This window comes from Scyliorhinus canicula, chromosome 1 (assembly GCF_902713615.1).
Source record: "Scyliorhinus canicula chromosome 1, sScyCan1.1, whole genome shotgun sequence".
Taxonomy (NCBI): Eukaryota; Metazoa; Chordata; class Chondrichthyes; order Carcharhiniformes; family Scyliorhinidae; genus Scyliorhinus; species Scyliorhinus canicula.
The window spans coordinates 179,543,129-179,560,160 of NC_052146.1; the positions used below are offsets into that span (position 1 = coordinate 179,543,129).

A 17,032-nucleotide genomic window follows, 5' to 3' on the forward strand; every position below is an offset into this window, starting at 1 on the left:
TGAGGGATAGGATCTATTCCCATTTGGAAGAAAATGGGCTTATCAGTGATAGGCAACATGGTTTTGTGCAGGGAATGTCATGTCTTACCAACTTAATGAATTCTTTGAGGAAGTGACAAAGTTGATTGATGAGGGAAGGGCTGTAGATGTCATATACATGGACTTCAGTAAGCCATTTGATAAGGTTCCCCATGGTTGACTGATGGAGAAAGTGAAGTCTCATGGGGTCCACGGTGTACTAGCTCGATGAATAAAGAACTGGTTGAGCAACAGGTGACAGAGAGTAGTACTGGAAGGGAGTTTCTCAAAATGGAGAACTGTGACCATGGTGTTCCACAGGGATCCGTGCTCGGACCACTGTTATTTGTGATATACATAAATGATCTGGAGGAAGGTATAGGTGGTCTAATTAGCAAGTTTGCAGATGACACTAAGATTGGTGGAGTAGCAAATAGTGAAGGGGGCTGTCAGAGAATACAGCAGAATATAGATAGATTGGAGAGTTGGGCGGAGATATGGCAGAGGAAATTCAATCTGGGCAAATGCCCGGTGATGCATTTTGGAAGATCAAATTCAAGAGTGAACTATACGGTAAATGAAAAAGACCTGGGGAAAATTGATGTGCAGAGAGATCTGGGTGTTCAGGTCCATTGTACCCTGGAAGGTGGCTGCACAGGTCGATAGAGTGGTCAAGAAGACATACAGCATGCTTGCCTTCATCGGAAGGGGTATTGGGTACAAGAGTTGGCAGGTCATGTTACAGTTGTATAAGACTTCGGCTACATTTGGAATACTATGTGCAGTTCTGGTCGCCAGATTACCAAAAGGATGTGGATGCTTTGGAGAAGGTGCAAAGGAGGTTTACCAGGATGTTGCCTGGTATGGAGTGCGCTAGCTATGAAGAGAGGTTGAGTAGATTAGGATTATTTTCATTAGAAAGACGGAGGTTGAGGGGGGACCTCATTGAGGTCTACAAAATTATGAGATGTATAGACAGGGTGGATAGCAAGAAGCTTTTTCCCAGAGTGGGGGACTCAATTACTAGGGGTCACTATTTCAAGGTGAGAGGGGGAAAGTTTAAGGGAGATATGCGTGGAAAGTTCTTTACGCAGAGGGTGGTGGGTGCCTGGAACGCATTGCCGGCGGAGGTGGTCGAGGCGGGTATGATAGCGTCATTTAAGGTGTAACTCGACAGATACATGAATGGGCGGGGAGCAGAGGGATACAGATCCTTAGAAAGTAGGCGACAGTTTTAGATAGAGGATCTGGATCGGCGCAGGCTTGGAGGGCCGAAGGGCCTGTTCCTGTGCTGTAATTTTTCTTTGTTCTTTGTTTTTGTTTGTAAACACTTCTTTTTCCTCTTATAAAATCCATCTTTGCTGGAATTCCAGCTTCATGACAGAAATGACGTTTGTCATTTGTATTTTTATAACTAACTGTTTGCTTTCCAACGTCACCAATGGCGCAGGCTAATTATAGGTTACACCTTTCAATGAAAAACTGGCAAAGCCCCAATAGAAGAGGAAATCTGCAAAGCTGCAATGTGATTGAAATTTCATGCCTGTATCAAATTACAGCAAAACCCATTTAAGATAAAAAATTCAAGATCCAATTTTAAATTATCTTTTGATGTTCAAAACCACATTCGTTGCTTGAATAATAATTTATTACAAATCTCATTGAAAGGGGAAGGAAATCCCAGTGGTAACTCAGACTTTCCATCACACACTTGTTCTTATCTTCATTAAATTACTATATTGTTGGAAATTGAACCCAGAAGCTGAGGGACTTCCCCTCCTTCTCGACTACTCTAATTGTAAAGAGGGAAATGTAGCTCCAGGAGCTGAAATAAAACAGGCTAAAAATAATGATCTTTTTAACACAAAAATACAAATTATGTCATTCCTTCGAAATCATACTGTAAACAATTGTTTAAACAAAATGATATAATGGTGCAGCCACCTTTGTAGTGCCACAAAGTCCAATAGTGTGAAGAGAGTGAACTACAAGGTATAATTGAAATCACGTGAGGCTTCCTCCCTGCAGGCGACTTTCTGCCCATTTTGTTCAATGGATGAAAATTCTCAGGCAGTGCAAGTATAGATTTACATTAAATCTGCAAATAGTAGGCACTTTCTAAAGACTAGCATGATTGCTCAAAGCAAAGAAATATGTTGAATTTAAACAGTAGGGTTTTATGTTTGTGATCATCAAGGCAAGGGGTGTCAGCACTGGGGAATGGAACATAGTCTTCCACCTGCGGTACCTCTTGTCAGTCATTCTCAAATGTAAGACAGGTTACACATGAACTAAAACGTCTTCTAGTCTCCCCCAGTCTTGTAATATAACTTAGCTTCAGAAGAACAGTGGCTACTGCACAATGGGAAAACATACTGGGAACCGAGAGATTCTCAGTTCACACCTTGAATGACTGTGTCTGTTCATTTTAATGGAAGAAAAATCACATGGATGTGAAATCAGGCACATTGACTTCCATATCTGAATTATCAGTAAATACTGCCTAACTGCGATGCTCTGCATCAGGAACATTAAATCATACAACCCATACATTTTCCACTGCAGCCATTTTCTCAAAGTATTATTTACTCCTGAATTATGAGCAGCTTTGTGCTGAGGAATCATTTCCACAATTAATTCCGAATGCCAAATTTAACTCAACAGATAAATGCGGGAACAATGGCAGTGGGCATTGTACTACCTGATAACCTGCATACATTTGTTCTGATATAGGAACCATGCAAACTTACTGCTGCCTGCTCATTTCTGTGATTGGAGCATGGGGCCACTCAGCAAGGGGTGTAAAATTGTGTGAAGTTTAAGCTAACCTGCACTGCTTAAAACTAGCCTGCATCTCTTAAAAGTCAAGGAACACTTTGAAGGTTCCAGTGTTCAAATTCATCTGACCTGGGAAAAACACATGGCACGAGGTAGACAGTCGGCTCCAAGGATTTTCGCTGGTGCACTGGAGACCTTGGTGCAGGATATTCACAAGCAGAGGGAAGTTTCTATCCAAACGGTGCCAAGAGATGCCAGAAAGGCTTGAGACAGCAATATGAGCAGATGGCCATGCAAATCAGTAACAATAGTTTGGCCCTGAGGATGTGGATACAGTGCCAAAAGAGAATCACCACAGTGCAGAAGGAGGCCATTCGGGCCATCGAGTCTGCACCGACAGTCTGAAAAGGTACGCTACCCAGGGTCAGGCCCCCACCCTACCCCCTTTATCTCGTAACCCCATCTAACCTCACCTTGTACACACTAAAGGGCAATTGATCATGGCCGATCCACCTAACCTGCACATCTTTGGACTATGGGAGGAAACCGGAGCACCCGGAGGAAACTCATGCGGAAATGGGGAGGAAGTGCAAACTCCAGGGCAGCACGGTAGCACAAGTGGCTAGCACTGTGGCTTCACAGCGCCAGGGTTCCAGGTTTGATTCCCTGCTGGGTCACTGTCTATGCGGAGTCTGCACATTCTCCCTGTGTCTGCGTGGGTTTCCTCCGGGTGCTCCGGTTTCCTCCCACAGTCCAAAGATGTGCAGGTTAGGTGGACTGGCCATGATAAATTGCCCTTAGTGACCAAAAAAGCTTAGGAAGGGTTAGTGGGTTACCGGGATAGGGTGGGTGAGGGTTTAAGTGGGTCGGTGCAGACTCAATGGGCCGAATGGCCTCCTTCTGCACTGTATGTTCTATGTTCTATGTTCCACACAGATAGTCACCGACGCCGGAATTGAACCCGTGTCCCTGGAGTCTCTAGTGCTAACCACTAAGCCACCGTGCTGCCCAAGAGGTTCAATAATCTCCCACAAGTTGTCAAGGTTAGTGAATGCATTGCCACATTGCACCAGCTGTGCCATTAACTTCAAAAACTGTTCAATGCATCGCACCCTCATCTCTCATCAATGAATACTTTCCATCAGTCACAACTCTTGCTGAACATCCTTAGCTTTACCTCACCCTTACCCACACAACACTGCTGCAAGCTTCACATCTACATCTCGCAAATGGCATCCATGCCAGCTATTTAACACATTGTCCACAGATATTGCACCACACTCATCACTGACAGTCTTCCCTTTCTCTTGAAGGGAAAAGAATGCATAACGAAAGGTAGCAGTAGCTAACTGGTGGGAGACAGGCAAAACTGGATGTCCTCATTGATGGAAAAGGCGGTGCTTAACGCCACCAGGATATCCATGACTGAACCCTTGGTCATCATGATACTTAAAGGATTGACGATAGTACTCATAGTTTACCATCTTTCTCGTATCCCACTTTCCCCTCATTTCACAATATCTTCTGATTCACAATGTGAAGATTATGTTAGCATGTACCTTCCTTCCCCCGCCCCCCTTACCCTCACTGCAACCATTATCTGTGCAGCACGGTAGCATTGTGGATAGCACAATCGCTTCACAGCTCCAGGGTCCCAGGTTCGATTCCGGCTTGGGTCACTGTCTGTGCGGAGTCTGCACATCCTCCCTGTGTGTGCGTGGGTTTCCTCCGGGTGCTCCGGTTTCCTCCCACAGTCCAAAGATGTGCAAGTTAGGTGGATTGGACATGATAAATTGCCCTTAGTGTCCAAAATTGCCTTTGTGTTGGGTGGGGTTACTGGGTTATGGGGATAGGGTGGAGGTGTTAACCTTGGATAGGGTGCTCTTTCCAGGAGCCGGTGCAGACTCGATGGGCCGAATGGCCTCCTTCTGCACTGTAAATTCTATGATCTATGATCTTGTGCCTTTCTCCTTTCACATATCTGAGAGCTGTCATCTGGCCAGGCACTGGTGCAAAAGTATGAATTCAAAGACGAAGATGAGAACAAAACAGAATTCATCATCAATCGATCTCACACTCACAGCCACTAACTCAGTACGATGTGCTACTTTAGAGGGTATCAAGGTGGGATCTACACATGGTGGGCTGAATTTTATACCTAAAGTGGGATTACAGTGACAGCAGCAGAAGATGCCATTTCTGTTTGTGAATTAGGTGGCCCACAAACTCGGCCATCCAATTGACCAGCACGATGCACAGAGGTCCTCCACACCCGGGTGTAAGGGCCCATCCTGTTAATTCCCTTAGTTCCTATTTCTTTTATTTTGGTCCATGGATCATTAATGAGGACATACCTTGAAGTCAAGCAGAGAAAGTAAGAAACTCGGTCTCAAAATAGTACACTGTGTTATAAAGTTTTGTATTTTGGACAGAAGATCCCAGACTTTATGGCACCCAAGAGAATGGAGGGTTTCTTTCGATTGGCTGGCTGGTGGGCAATGAATTGGCCATTGTCAATATTCTTCCTGGCAACCGACTGCGATTGGTTCCTGTCAGATGTAATTTTTCAAAGAGAACCCAGGAGAAACCATTGGACTCCCAAGGTGGAAGCGACGTTCTCTTTCCCCACTGCTCACTGTCTGAAGGTAGATGCTTCTCGACCCTGAAAGAAGAATCTGTCTCTCTGTGAAATGCTGCCTGCCTGCTAGTTCTGAGAGTCTACAGTGAAAACCATTACAAGCTGAAAGAAAAGATAATGGGCGGGATTCTCTGTCCCGCTACACCAAATCTCTGGTGCGGCGTGCCCCCGGGATTTTCCGGCTGGCCAGCCAGCCAATGGGATTTTCCATTGTGGTCAGCCCCACGACGTCAGGAATTCTCCAGGCTGCCGGCACAATGGAGAATCCCGACAGCAGAGAATCCAGCCCAATATACATCTAAAAGCCTAGACTGAAGAAACTAACTGGAAGACATCCATCTGAAATAAATACTTTAATCCTTTTACTTCCCTAATTATTTTACACTCCTCTTCCCCTTTGTGTTTGTTTGTCTGCATGTGTATTGTAGAGGGTGGAGCGAATTAAAAGGGGGTGGTGGGGGGGTTGGCGTTTAAATAGCAGTTAACCAATTGTATTTGTTGCCTATTTAATTATAGTTACTGTTAATAATAAAAAGTTAATTGTGTTTAAATTGACAAATCTGGTGACTATAGTTATTGGGCAGCCAAAAGTTAAGTTCAACCATGTTGTGACCATGTGGGCGGCACGGTAGCACAGTGGTTAGCACCGTTGCTTCACAGCTTCAGGGTCCCAGGTTCGATTCCCGCTTGGTGTACCGTCTATGTTGAGTCTGCATGTTCTCCCCGTGTCTGCGTGGGTTTCCTCCGGGAGCTCCGGTTTCCTCCCACAAGTCCTGAAAGAAGTGCTGTTGGGTGAGTTGGACATTCTGAATTCTCTCTCTGTGTACCCGAACAGGTGCCGGAATGTGGCGACTCGGGGCTTTTCACAGTAAATTCATTGCAGTGTTAATGTAAGCCTACTTGTGACAATAAAGATTATTATTACTATTATTATGATTCTGGGTCAGTGGAGTTGGAATTGACCGAGCACTGGCCCAGGATGTCGTAACATCGTTTGGGGTCATCAGCCGGGGATCTTCAGAACAAGAGACAGCAACGATTTGTGGTACAGCTTTTTATTAAAAATAGACACCTGGGGTTGGATTCTCCGCCCTGCCGAGCTACTTTTCTGCCTCAACCTGCCGGCAGGATTCTCCATTCCGTCAGCCGATCAATGGGTTTTCCCACTGTAGGGCCGCCCCATGCCGTCGGGAAACCCTTAGGCGCCGGCAAAATGGAGAATCCCGCCGGCGGAGAATCCTGCTCCAGGTTTGCAATAGTATAAGAGGACAGCTCTGGAAGCTGCTATGGCTTTTCTTCAGGTGGAGGACATGCCTTTAGTTTATTTAGAAAGGCTTCGAAAAAATAAGCTAATTGAATTGGCAAGTACCGGTTAAAGCCAGGAAGGTGGAAATAATTGAAGAAATCACTCAGCATTTAAGTTTGAAAGAATTGGCAGAAACAAGCCTCGGTTGAGGCTAAAATCAGTGGAATTAACTAAGATCCAGTTACAAATGAAACAATAGAAATACAGCAAAAAGAATGAGAATTGGAGATGCGACACAAAGAGAAGCAGAGCGCGATTCAGCAGGCAAATGTTTAAGTTCACTTTTGCGCGTGTTTAACGGAGTGTTTCTCGGTGGTTCCAGTGTCAAGAATCACCCCGCTATTCAACGGCACTTTTCCGTTTTTTGTGGCCTCAGGGCGTTTTTCTCCGCACTTAGAGAGATTCCCTGCTGGCAAGCTGATCTCGCCAGCAGAAATGACTGCTCGTTGATCAGGGCGGCATTTTGAGCGACAGCCTCGATCTTCCCATCCCCCTTCAGGCATCCCCCCCCCCCGGCTTTATCGACCCCCAACCTTGGCGAGGCCCCAAGGAAAAACCCCTCTACAAGTGTCAAGGCTCCTGCGGGTCAGACTCCTGGCAGTGCCAACCTGGCACCAGCCATGCTTCAACCACTGGTGTCACACTACAGGGGAGCACTAAGACAGGGAAAGGCACACGGAAAACAGGCACTCAGGGACTGAGCAAGGATAAATAGTTGAATTTTGTATGAAATATTGGATGGTTTTTCTGATAATATTGATTTGGAATGATTGTTTTGTGGTGGCTTTTGTTTCAACACTGTGACCAAGAGGACACTATAATGTTCCTAGCAGAGGAAAGCTGAGGTGTGGAACTGTTAATGAATGGGAAATTGGGTTTGTCCTCACTGGTGTCGCAGCCGGATGAGGTGATCATGATGCTGGAAAGAAAATATGTTGCTTGCCTCCTTCTTCCCCCTCCTTTTCTTTCTCTTCAGCTTGTCCCTCCTCCTTATCAGTTACTCATATATTTGGTAGCAAGACCTGTTACCTGAGGATGAATATATTCTACAGGATGCAGTAGATCATGATCAATCATGAAACATGCTCTGGTGAGTACTGCAGAGCTTCTCCTGTCGGTGGCACAGTAGTTAGCACTGCTGCCTCGCAGCTCCAGGCTCCCAAGGTTCAATTCTGGCTTCCGGTGACTGAGTGTGGAGTTTGCACTTTCTCCCTGTGTCTGCGTGGGTTTCCTCTGGCTTCTCCAGTTTCCTCCCACAGTCCAAAGATGTGCAGGTTAGATGGATTGGCCATGCTAAATTACCCCTTGGTGTCCAAAGATGTGCAGGTTAGGCCACGATCAACGTGCGGGGTTACAAGGATAGGGTGGGGGAAAGGGCCTAGGGAGAATGCTCTTTCGGAGGTTTGGTGCACACTCAATAGGTCGAACGGCCTCCTTCTGCTCTGTACGGATTCTATTCTATGTGTGCATATATCACTGTAGGTGGCAGGACAGGTGGAAATAACAGTTAATAAAGCATATAGGGATTTATTAATAGGGGCATAAAGTACAAGAGCGAGTTGATTTTTGCTGAATTTTCATCATTGTTTCATTAAGTTCTCCTTCTTAACTCCACTTTGCAAATTTTTGCAACTTCCTTTTTTCTCCAAGTTTTCTGTCCGTTATTTCACATGTTTTTATGTCTTCGCTGAAGTTTTAATTTTTTTGGCTGATTCCTCTTCATGTCCAATAATTCCCAGTTTCTTTTGAGGTCTTTAATTTCCATGTTTCTTCCAAGAATGTGCACATTTCACAACTTGAACCTTCATTTTCACTTGCCTTAACTTCACTCAAACCCTTTTGGCTTCACAGTTGGTCAGGTGTGTCCCTGTTAAGTGTTGACTTATTTCCATTCTGCCTTTCTCTTGTTGTCCATCACAGTGCCAGAGAATCTGGAGAGAAAACTCAAATGTACAGCTGGATAGTTACATATCATTTTTCTCACTGACACTGACAAATTATCAGAAGATTCAGCCCCTGGTTCTTGATTCTTCCCATAAAATACCATTGCCTCTCGTGAATACTTCTTATGGAAGTATTTTCATCTTGAATTACTAAGGCTGCTCATCCCCTTCTGCTATTTTTATTCAACCTTACAGCCTTATATTTCCAGTTCACAGTCCTGACTACCTTGTAGCCACAGCTCAGAAATGGTTGCCATTTCATACCCTCCAAGTGGAATTTGTATCTGCAATTGCATTAATTTATTCATTATACTCTGCATTTGTTCAAAGAACACTTCAGCTGCACTCCCTAATTTGTTTTTTTACTTTAATGTTTTACTGACATGTTTCTTATGTCTCTGCCATGGTTTAATTACTTTGGTCAGAATTTTCTGGCCGGTCCCTCCGATGGCAAACCTCTGCCACAGGTTTCTCGGTAGCGGGTGCATTCAACAGGAAACCCCATTGACAGTGGCAAGATCAGAAGATGCTGCTGCCGGCCAATGGTCGGTCACCTCTGCCATCATGAAACACTCCATGGAAGGCACGGAAGACCCTTTATACCTTTTAGTTTTTCTTTTACTTCTACTGCCTAAATTACTGATGATTGATTTCTCTCTTCCCTTTCCTTCGTTTCAGAACTTTTATTTATACTCCATTCGCCATCTGAATTTCAGGCTCAATGCTCTCAGGTAAAAACTCTGAGAAGATCCTTGCTGTTGCTTCCTGCTCTTCTCTGAATCTGTGATTTGAAAATGATCATAAAGGGTCAGAGGTCCATTTTACAATAAGGGCAACATAAAGGGAGCAGAGATCTATTGCTTAATTTGAACCCCTGGGAGGAAATTAAACAAAAGGACAAAAAAAATCTTTTGGCATTGCTTTGAAGGAGAGTCATTGAGTTCACCCTGAGATGTGGGAAATATTCATATGTCAAACAAAATTGTGAAAACTGATGCCCTGGTCATTGTTGCTTTGAAGTTTGTGGGGCCTTGCTGCATTTCCTGTATTAGAATAATGACTATATTTCAAAAACAAGTACTTCATTGGCTATAAAGTGTCAGGTACAGTGCCTTAGGGTGTCCTCGTTGTGAAGACTTTCTTTCTCTGGGTATCTATCCAGTTTCCTGACTAATTGCGGATATATGCACAGTGGTACACTTGGGTGCTAGTAGAAATGTTTCAGATTATCTGACAGTCAATATTTGTCCTCTTCCTTGGCAGTCGAGGAAATGATTTCCCTAGCTGGCAAATTCAAAATTAATTTGAATGTTTATCCTTACTCGTTGCAATTTTTGAATATTATTGTCAATGAGATGCTCCAATTACGTTATTTACTTTAAAAATAAGTCCCGTACCAGCTCCAACAGTTCAAATTAATAAAAAAGAGCTGTCAAACTGTATGGCCCAAGGGCTCAATAGAAAGTAAATCTGCTCTTACCAAAGTGGTTTTCACTCTGGTACAATTCTAAAGGTGTGGGAATGAAAACACTGATTAGGTTTGAATCCAAAATCTATCCCAGCATACAATGCCAATACTTGTTGTGCAAACAGGCTAATAAACATTAGTCTCTTATATGACTCATTCTCCTTGAGTATTTGAAATGTTTATCTGAATATTTGCATCCTCTGCTGAATGAAAACTTTCGCATGGCAGATTCTCAAATGCGATCCTGCATTAAGGGCGTTGCACAGTTTAAAACAACACATGTGGCACAGCACATGAATCTCTGTGATTGCACTTTAATTCTTCCAGCCTTAAAAAATATGCTAATTTATGCACACAAAAAGATCACAGTGGAACAGTCATTTCTATTTGATGTCTTTGCTCAGTGTCAAATCCTGGTGGTGTGAATATTCAAAGCAGTAATCTGCTTCAATAATTTTGATACAGCAGCAGTTCAGATGGAAATCCAGATTTCAATTTTATTTCACAGTACTCAAGGGGCCTCACATTGTGCAATTAAAAATATTTCCACAATATGGGATCACATTTAGGCTGTTTGCACACATTGTTAAATGTAGTTTGAAAATCATGTTTATGAGCAATAGGTGGTGCAGTGGGCATCAGAACCTGGATTTTAAATTAGACGAGACAAAGTGGATGAAATTTCTTCTCTGCTCACTGTCAGAACACTTGCTGACAAAATTCTGTTGTGTAGCACCATTCTTTTGGTGTGGCAGGTACTGTTTTGCGTGAAAAATGGTGTCCGTGCAGTGCATCCTTCTTTCTCGTGCAAGATGCACCGGGGTGCCATTAAGAGCTTGCACCATTCGTATGCATGGCAGGCATATCATCATATCAGTCAGTATGTTAGATTGATTGATGCAGTTCCATTTTTAACGACAAAACTTCTGCTAACGACTTCTTTTAACCTAGCGTGTATTCAGCCGTAGGAAAGACACCTTCCGTACCACCATTGTTTGAAGGGATTGTCAATTATTTCTCGCCTAGTTGGAAATTGATTTTTCCTGAATGTTTTTGACTTAATGGACATGATCAGTGGTTTGTATTTTTGTTTAAAGTTCTGAATGGTGTATGGTGTGGTGTTACCATGGTGAAAACCTTGGTTGTGACTTCAAAGGTTTTTTTTTTATTCATGCATGAGATGTGGGCATCGTTGGCTGGACCAGCCTTAATTGCTCATCCCTAGTTGCCTTTGAACTGAATGGCTTATTCTGTTTTCAGAGTGCATTTTAAAAGTCAAACACATTGCTGTGGATCTGGAGTCACATGTAGGCCAGACTAGGGAAGGATGGCAGATTTCCTTTCCTGAAGGACATCAGTGAACCAGGTGGATGTTTACAACAATCGACAATGGTTTCACGGTCATCGTTAAACTTTTAATTCCAGAGCTTTATTGATTTCAAATGTCACCATCTGCCATGATGGGATTTGAACGCGGGTCACCCCACTTGAATTGCAGTATGACAGGGATGTTGTGCAGAAGCAACACAGGAAACACAGAGCAGAACAAGCTGCTCAAAGATAGACAAGAGGAGGGGTGGAAGGATCTCAACAAGAGGCCATATCCACCCAAGTTCTACAGAGAGCAATCTACTTAAATCTCAGCAAGGAACAGTCTCTGATTTATGAAGGAAATGCTGACTGAAATCTGCCTCCTGTTGCAGGTAGACCTGCAGCCTCGGAGTAGAGTGAGTACAGAATTGCCAGTGGCTGTAAAGGTGACCATGGCCATGAACTTCTTCACTTCTTCCAGGATCCTTCACTGCAGCAAACATCATCAGCAATATCTCGCTGTACATTGCTGTGTATGGGAGGTGATCTTTGCACTGAATATCAGGAAATGGGATACACCGCATTCTCTTTATCCCCAGAGAGAAATGTGAGGTGTGTTTTGAAAGAATAACCAGCTTTCCAATGGTACAGTGTTCCATCCATTGCACACATGTTACTTTGCAGGTGCAAAATCCCAAAATGTAAGGATGCATCAAAACTGAAAGGGGTTCCTTTCCTCGAGTGTGCAGTTGATGTGCAACCATGCTCAGAGCATCATGTACGTGAAAATGCCTGATATCCTGGTATCAGTCATAATGTCTTTATTCTGTGACAGTTTGCAGTATTATCAATAGTTTAGCAAGCAAATAAAACCAGAGCATAGTTGCTGGGCCAAAATAGCAATCTGCTGACCACCTGGCACATGACTCCCGTGCATAAGTCAAGCACACATTGGCATTGCTCAAGCAATGCTTCCACTGTCAGATCATAAAATCAGAGAATTTACAGTGCAGAGGGAGACCCATCGAGTCTGCACTGACCCTTAGAAAGAGAACCATACTTAAGCCCATGCCTCCACCCTATCCCCGTAACACCACTTAACGCTTTGGTCACTAAGGGCAATTTAGCATGGCCAATCCATCTAACCTGCACATCTTTGGATACCAAGGGGCAATTTAGCATGGCCAATCCACTTAACGTGCACATCTTTGGACTGTGGGAGGAAACTGAAACACCTGGAAAAACAACACGCAGACACGGACAGAACATGCAGACTCCACGCAGGCAGCCACCTCAGGCTTAAATTGAAGCCGGGTCTCTGGGACTGTGAGGCAGCAGTGCTAACCACTGTGCCACCATGCTGCCCAGGCCCCTTTACTCCTGCAACCCTTTTAGAATTTTACTCCATAATTTATATTGTCTCTCCATGTTCTTCCTACCAAAATACACCCCCTCACACCTCTCCGCATTGAACTTCATTTGCCATCGATCTGTTCTTGTTTTTTGTGCTTTTGAAGTTTGACACTGTCCTCCTCACAGTTTACAATACTTCCAAAGTTTTGTATAATTTGAAAACTTTGAAGTTGTTCCCTGCACAAGATCTAGATTATTAGTATATATCAGGAAAAGAAAGGGTCTCAATACTGACCCTTGGGGAATACCACTACAAACCTTCCTCCAGCCCAATGAGTATCCATTGACCATTACTCTATGTTTCCTATTATTCAGCTAATTTTGTATCCTCGCTGCTACTGTCCCTTTTATACTATGGGATATAACTTTTCTCACAAGTGTGGCATTGTATCAAATGCCTTCTTAAAGTCTAAGTTTTGTTTTAATAAACATTTTATTCTTTGTGTTAAAAGCCCACAGGCAGACTCATGTGACTGTTCAGTAACTACCCTCCATGGTTTCTAAACAAAACGTTAGGATCTATCAAGCCAGGTCTCACTCTGGGATCTGACTTTAGAAATCACAGAATCCCATAGTGAAGAAGGAGACCTTTTGGTCCATTGAGTTTGCACCAACCCGCTGAAAGAGCTTTCTACCTCAGCCCACTCCCCCAACCTCTCCCCATAACCTAACCTGCACATCATTTTGCACCCTAAGGGGCACTTAGCATGGTGTTAGAGAACCCCAAAGTGTATCACGGAGATCACCTGACCCACAACTTTTAATAGATTGTGGTATGGGGAGCACACGGCCCACTCTACAGGTGTGGTACAGCAGAAATGGAAAAAGTATTTTTTAAAGCAAAACAATGTTTATTGTATGAACTCAAGTTAACCTTTTTAAAACATACAGTGAACATCTTAGGAACCATTAATTCAAAGACAACCCCCAAAGAATACAACACTAAGTAATCCTTTAAGCTTTCCTTTTAACATCCATAAGACTTAAAAACAAAACTTTTAACAGAAGCATCTCAGGTTTAAATTCACTACGGAGAACAGTTACCACGTTGAAATCAGCAAATGGGCATTCATAAGCTTGCAGAGATTCACACACATCCTGCTGTGATTGCAGCTTCTCCAAAACTGAAAATGAAACCAAACCCACCCTGCAGCAAAAAGCCTAAAGCAAAAGTAAAAAGCTGACAGACAGTCCAGCTCCACCCACTCTCTGACATCACTGCAGTAATAAACACCCATTTCTGAAAGGTACTCTCACTACAGATATTTATATACACACCCATTTCTAAACACCCATTTCTTAAATGTACACTCACGTGACAATGGCCAATCCACCTAACCTGCATTTCTTTGAAACCGGAGCACTATGAGGAGACCCATGCATAAGAAACATCAACTAAGTGCTGTCAATTTCCAGTTCAGCACTTCAAAGTCATTCAAGCATGAAGGGGTGTGATTGGAATGCACTTAATGCACTTTGAAGTGGTTGATGTTTGTAAACATTGTGGTTTCAGCACTTAGACATACTCATCCATGAGGAAGATGAATGAAGCAGCCGGTTCGTGGAAGCTGTCAATCACAGCCCACTGAGTCCAATGAATGAATGATTTGCAGCTAAAGGATCTGAGGGATTTAAATACAGCTGTTCTTTCCAGAAATTGACATGTGGTGCTTCCAGGTGAGTGTGACAACTGTAATTCTTTTCACTACCCTGCCTTGACTGCTCTCTAGCTTCCAGACAGGGGTACCTTTTCTGGGGGTTCTTGAGGTGGGGTGCGGGTTCCCTCTCGTCAGGGGGTCCTTGTGGGTGGTCCCTTTAGTTTGGGGGTTTCTGCAGGGGGTCCCCCAATATAGCGGGGCCCTGGGAGGATCTCCCTATTTAGGGGTTGTCTGGGGGTCTCCCTATTTAGGGAGTCCCTAGGAGGGTCTCCCAATTTAGGGGGTCCCAGTGGGGGAGGGGCGGTGGGTCGGGTCACCCCCGTACTTGGGGGAAGGGGGTGCACTCATAAAATCTGGGGATGGGGGCCTGCTTTGCAATGCGGAGGGAGGGGGTAGGGGGGCTGATTTGTGGTACGGGGGGTGGCCGGCTGCAGGACTTCCCAATTGCGTCGCCCGCTCAAAATGGCGACCCAAAAGCGGGATTTCCTCAGAAATCCCTCGGATTCCTTGACGTGCATAAATTTGCATGGTGAGGAATAGTGAATTGCTTCCCAGCTGGAGCACAAATCAAAAGCAATTTTCCTGCAGTGGGAGAACATAAGGTTGGATTCTCCGCTGTCGGGACTCTCCGTTGAGCCTGCAGTGCACCCACGCCCGTGGATTTCGCTGCGGCGTGGGGCTGCCCACAATGGGAAATTCCACTTGCCGGCTGGCGGGATGGAGAATCTTGCTGCTGGCGGGTGCGTGCCACACCAGAAAATTGGTGCGGCGGAACAGAGAATTCTGCCCATCATCTCGCCAACAGAGAATCTCACCCCCAGGGTGACTCATAGAAGCCAAATATCCAAGTTTGTCACTGGTAGGAGGCATTGCAAGAAATGTAATTGGAAACTAAAATTACAAAGTGATATTTACAGATTAAGCAAACGGGAAAAAACGGGAAAAATAGATATTAAAGTAGGTAAATATGAGCAATCTGTTTTGGATCTGAAAAGGATAGAATACAGTACTTTCCACATGACAAAAGACAAGCAACAGTGAAAGAGATATCGGGCTCAATCTAACCAAATTCGTTCTAAGTGTGTAGCGAGCAGGAAATGCCAGGAGTTTCCCGACAGCTGACCTGGCGAGGCCGTCATCGTTAATGTTAATGTTAATTAGGCCACTAGACAAAGCTTCATGGGCTTCACGCCACAAATGACTGTCTCGCCAACAGCTTCGCTGGGACTCCTTTCAGCTCCCTGCTACTGAAGGGGAGTTGCACTTAAGCTGGTCCAACAGAGCAAACCCCAGACAGCATGCAGCCATGCCACCAAGGAGACCAGCGCCGCGATTCATGAATGCTGACTTGGCCAGGCTCATGGACCCGGTGGACTTGAGATGGGTCACCCTGTTCCCCCAAAGGGGTTGGAGGGTCAGCCAATGCGGCCTGGGAGGCAGGAGCCATCGGGTTGGTGAGTGTGACCAGGAGGACCGCCACAAAGTTCCGCAAGAAGCTGAATGACCTCCACCAGGCCACACAAGTGAGTTGGCATCGGCCTCCTGGCACCGGTCCCAACATCTACCCCCGGAGCTCCCCCAATGATCCCGCACCATCCCCCACCATGCAATACCGGCACGGGCCCCCACATGGGCGGCGGGATGTCGGTCCTCACTCCCTTTGAGGAAAGGGCCCAGAGGGTAGCGGGTGTGTCCAAAGACAGATCAGTCACCGACGTCGAGATCAGCCTACACCTCAGAAGACGTCAGTAGCGGTCAGGTGTCTCGGACACATTCTGGTAGGCACCACACAGTTGCAGAAGAACAACAGGTGGAGACAGGAATGTTGAAGGGAGACAACAGTCGGAGGTCTGCTGGATTCCAGGAGCAAGCTGGTCCCAGTCAGATGCTGAGCCTCTGGACCAGGCTATCCCTGAGCTGATGCAGCCGATAGGATGCAGCCGTGAGATTCAGAGAGGGTGTCAGTGACACTCCAATGTGTCTATAGCCGATTGGAGGAGTCCCAAAGGCTACAGGCGCAGGAGATGGAGCTGGCAATGGGTGGCACTGAGGTCAACACTGCTAGGGTGGCGATCGCAGTGGAGAGCCTGGAGCACGATGTCTGCACCATGAGTGACGGTGTTCAAGGCGTTGCCTAGTCAGTGATGGCCTTGGGGGCATGGTCATGATGCAGGTGGACCCTTCCTCAGATCCCCACAGCAGCGACTCTGCCAGCTTCCCGTTTTTAAAAAGGTATACTAAACGGTGACCACTTGCTGGGGTGGCGGTGACATCACAGGTGGCCATTCAATAGAGGGGCCTTCTCATTAATGGAATGGAGATTGGTCTGAATGGGTGATTATTGGTTTCTCGCCAGCATCCTCACCTTGCCAACAGGAGCAGGCCAGTTAAATCGCAAACCGATCAGCGCCCGGCATGGTTCCTGATTGCGGCCTCGCCCGCTATTTAGCCAGCCTGCTCGTTTTTGCGCCATGCGTGACATGGTCAGTAGATCGCACT

General features: G+C 45.1%; 1 protein-coding gene and 1 long non-coding RNA gene across 5 annotated transcripts in view; one reads left to right on the plus strand and one right to left on the minus strand.

Moving 5' to 3' along the window:
* Window positions 1–17,032, minus strand: part of prkn (parkin RBR E3 ubiquitin protein ligase) — a 1,360,483-nt gene that overhangs the window by 861,561 nt on the left and 481,890 nt on the right. The gene's annotated exons all lie outside the window — the stretch shown is intronic.
* LOC119969647 overlaps window positions 14,385–17,032 on the plus strand; it is a 41,483-nt gene continuing 38,835 nt past the window's right edge. The window contains exon 1 of the long non-coding RNA XR_005461435.1: window positions 14,385–14,552. This is a non-coding gene — a long non-coding RNA (uncharacterized LOC119969647). The remainder of the gene's footprint in view (window positions 14,553–17,032) is intronic.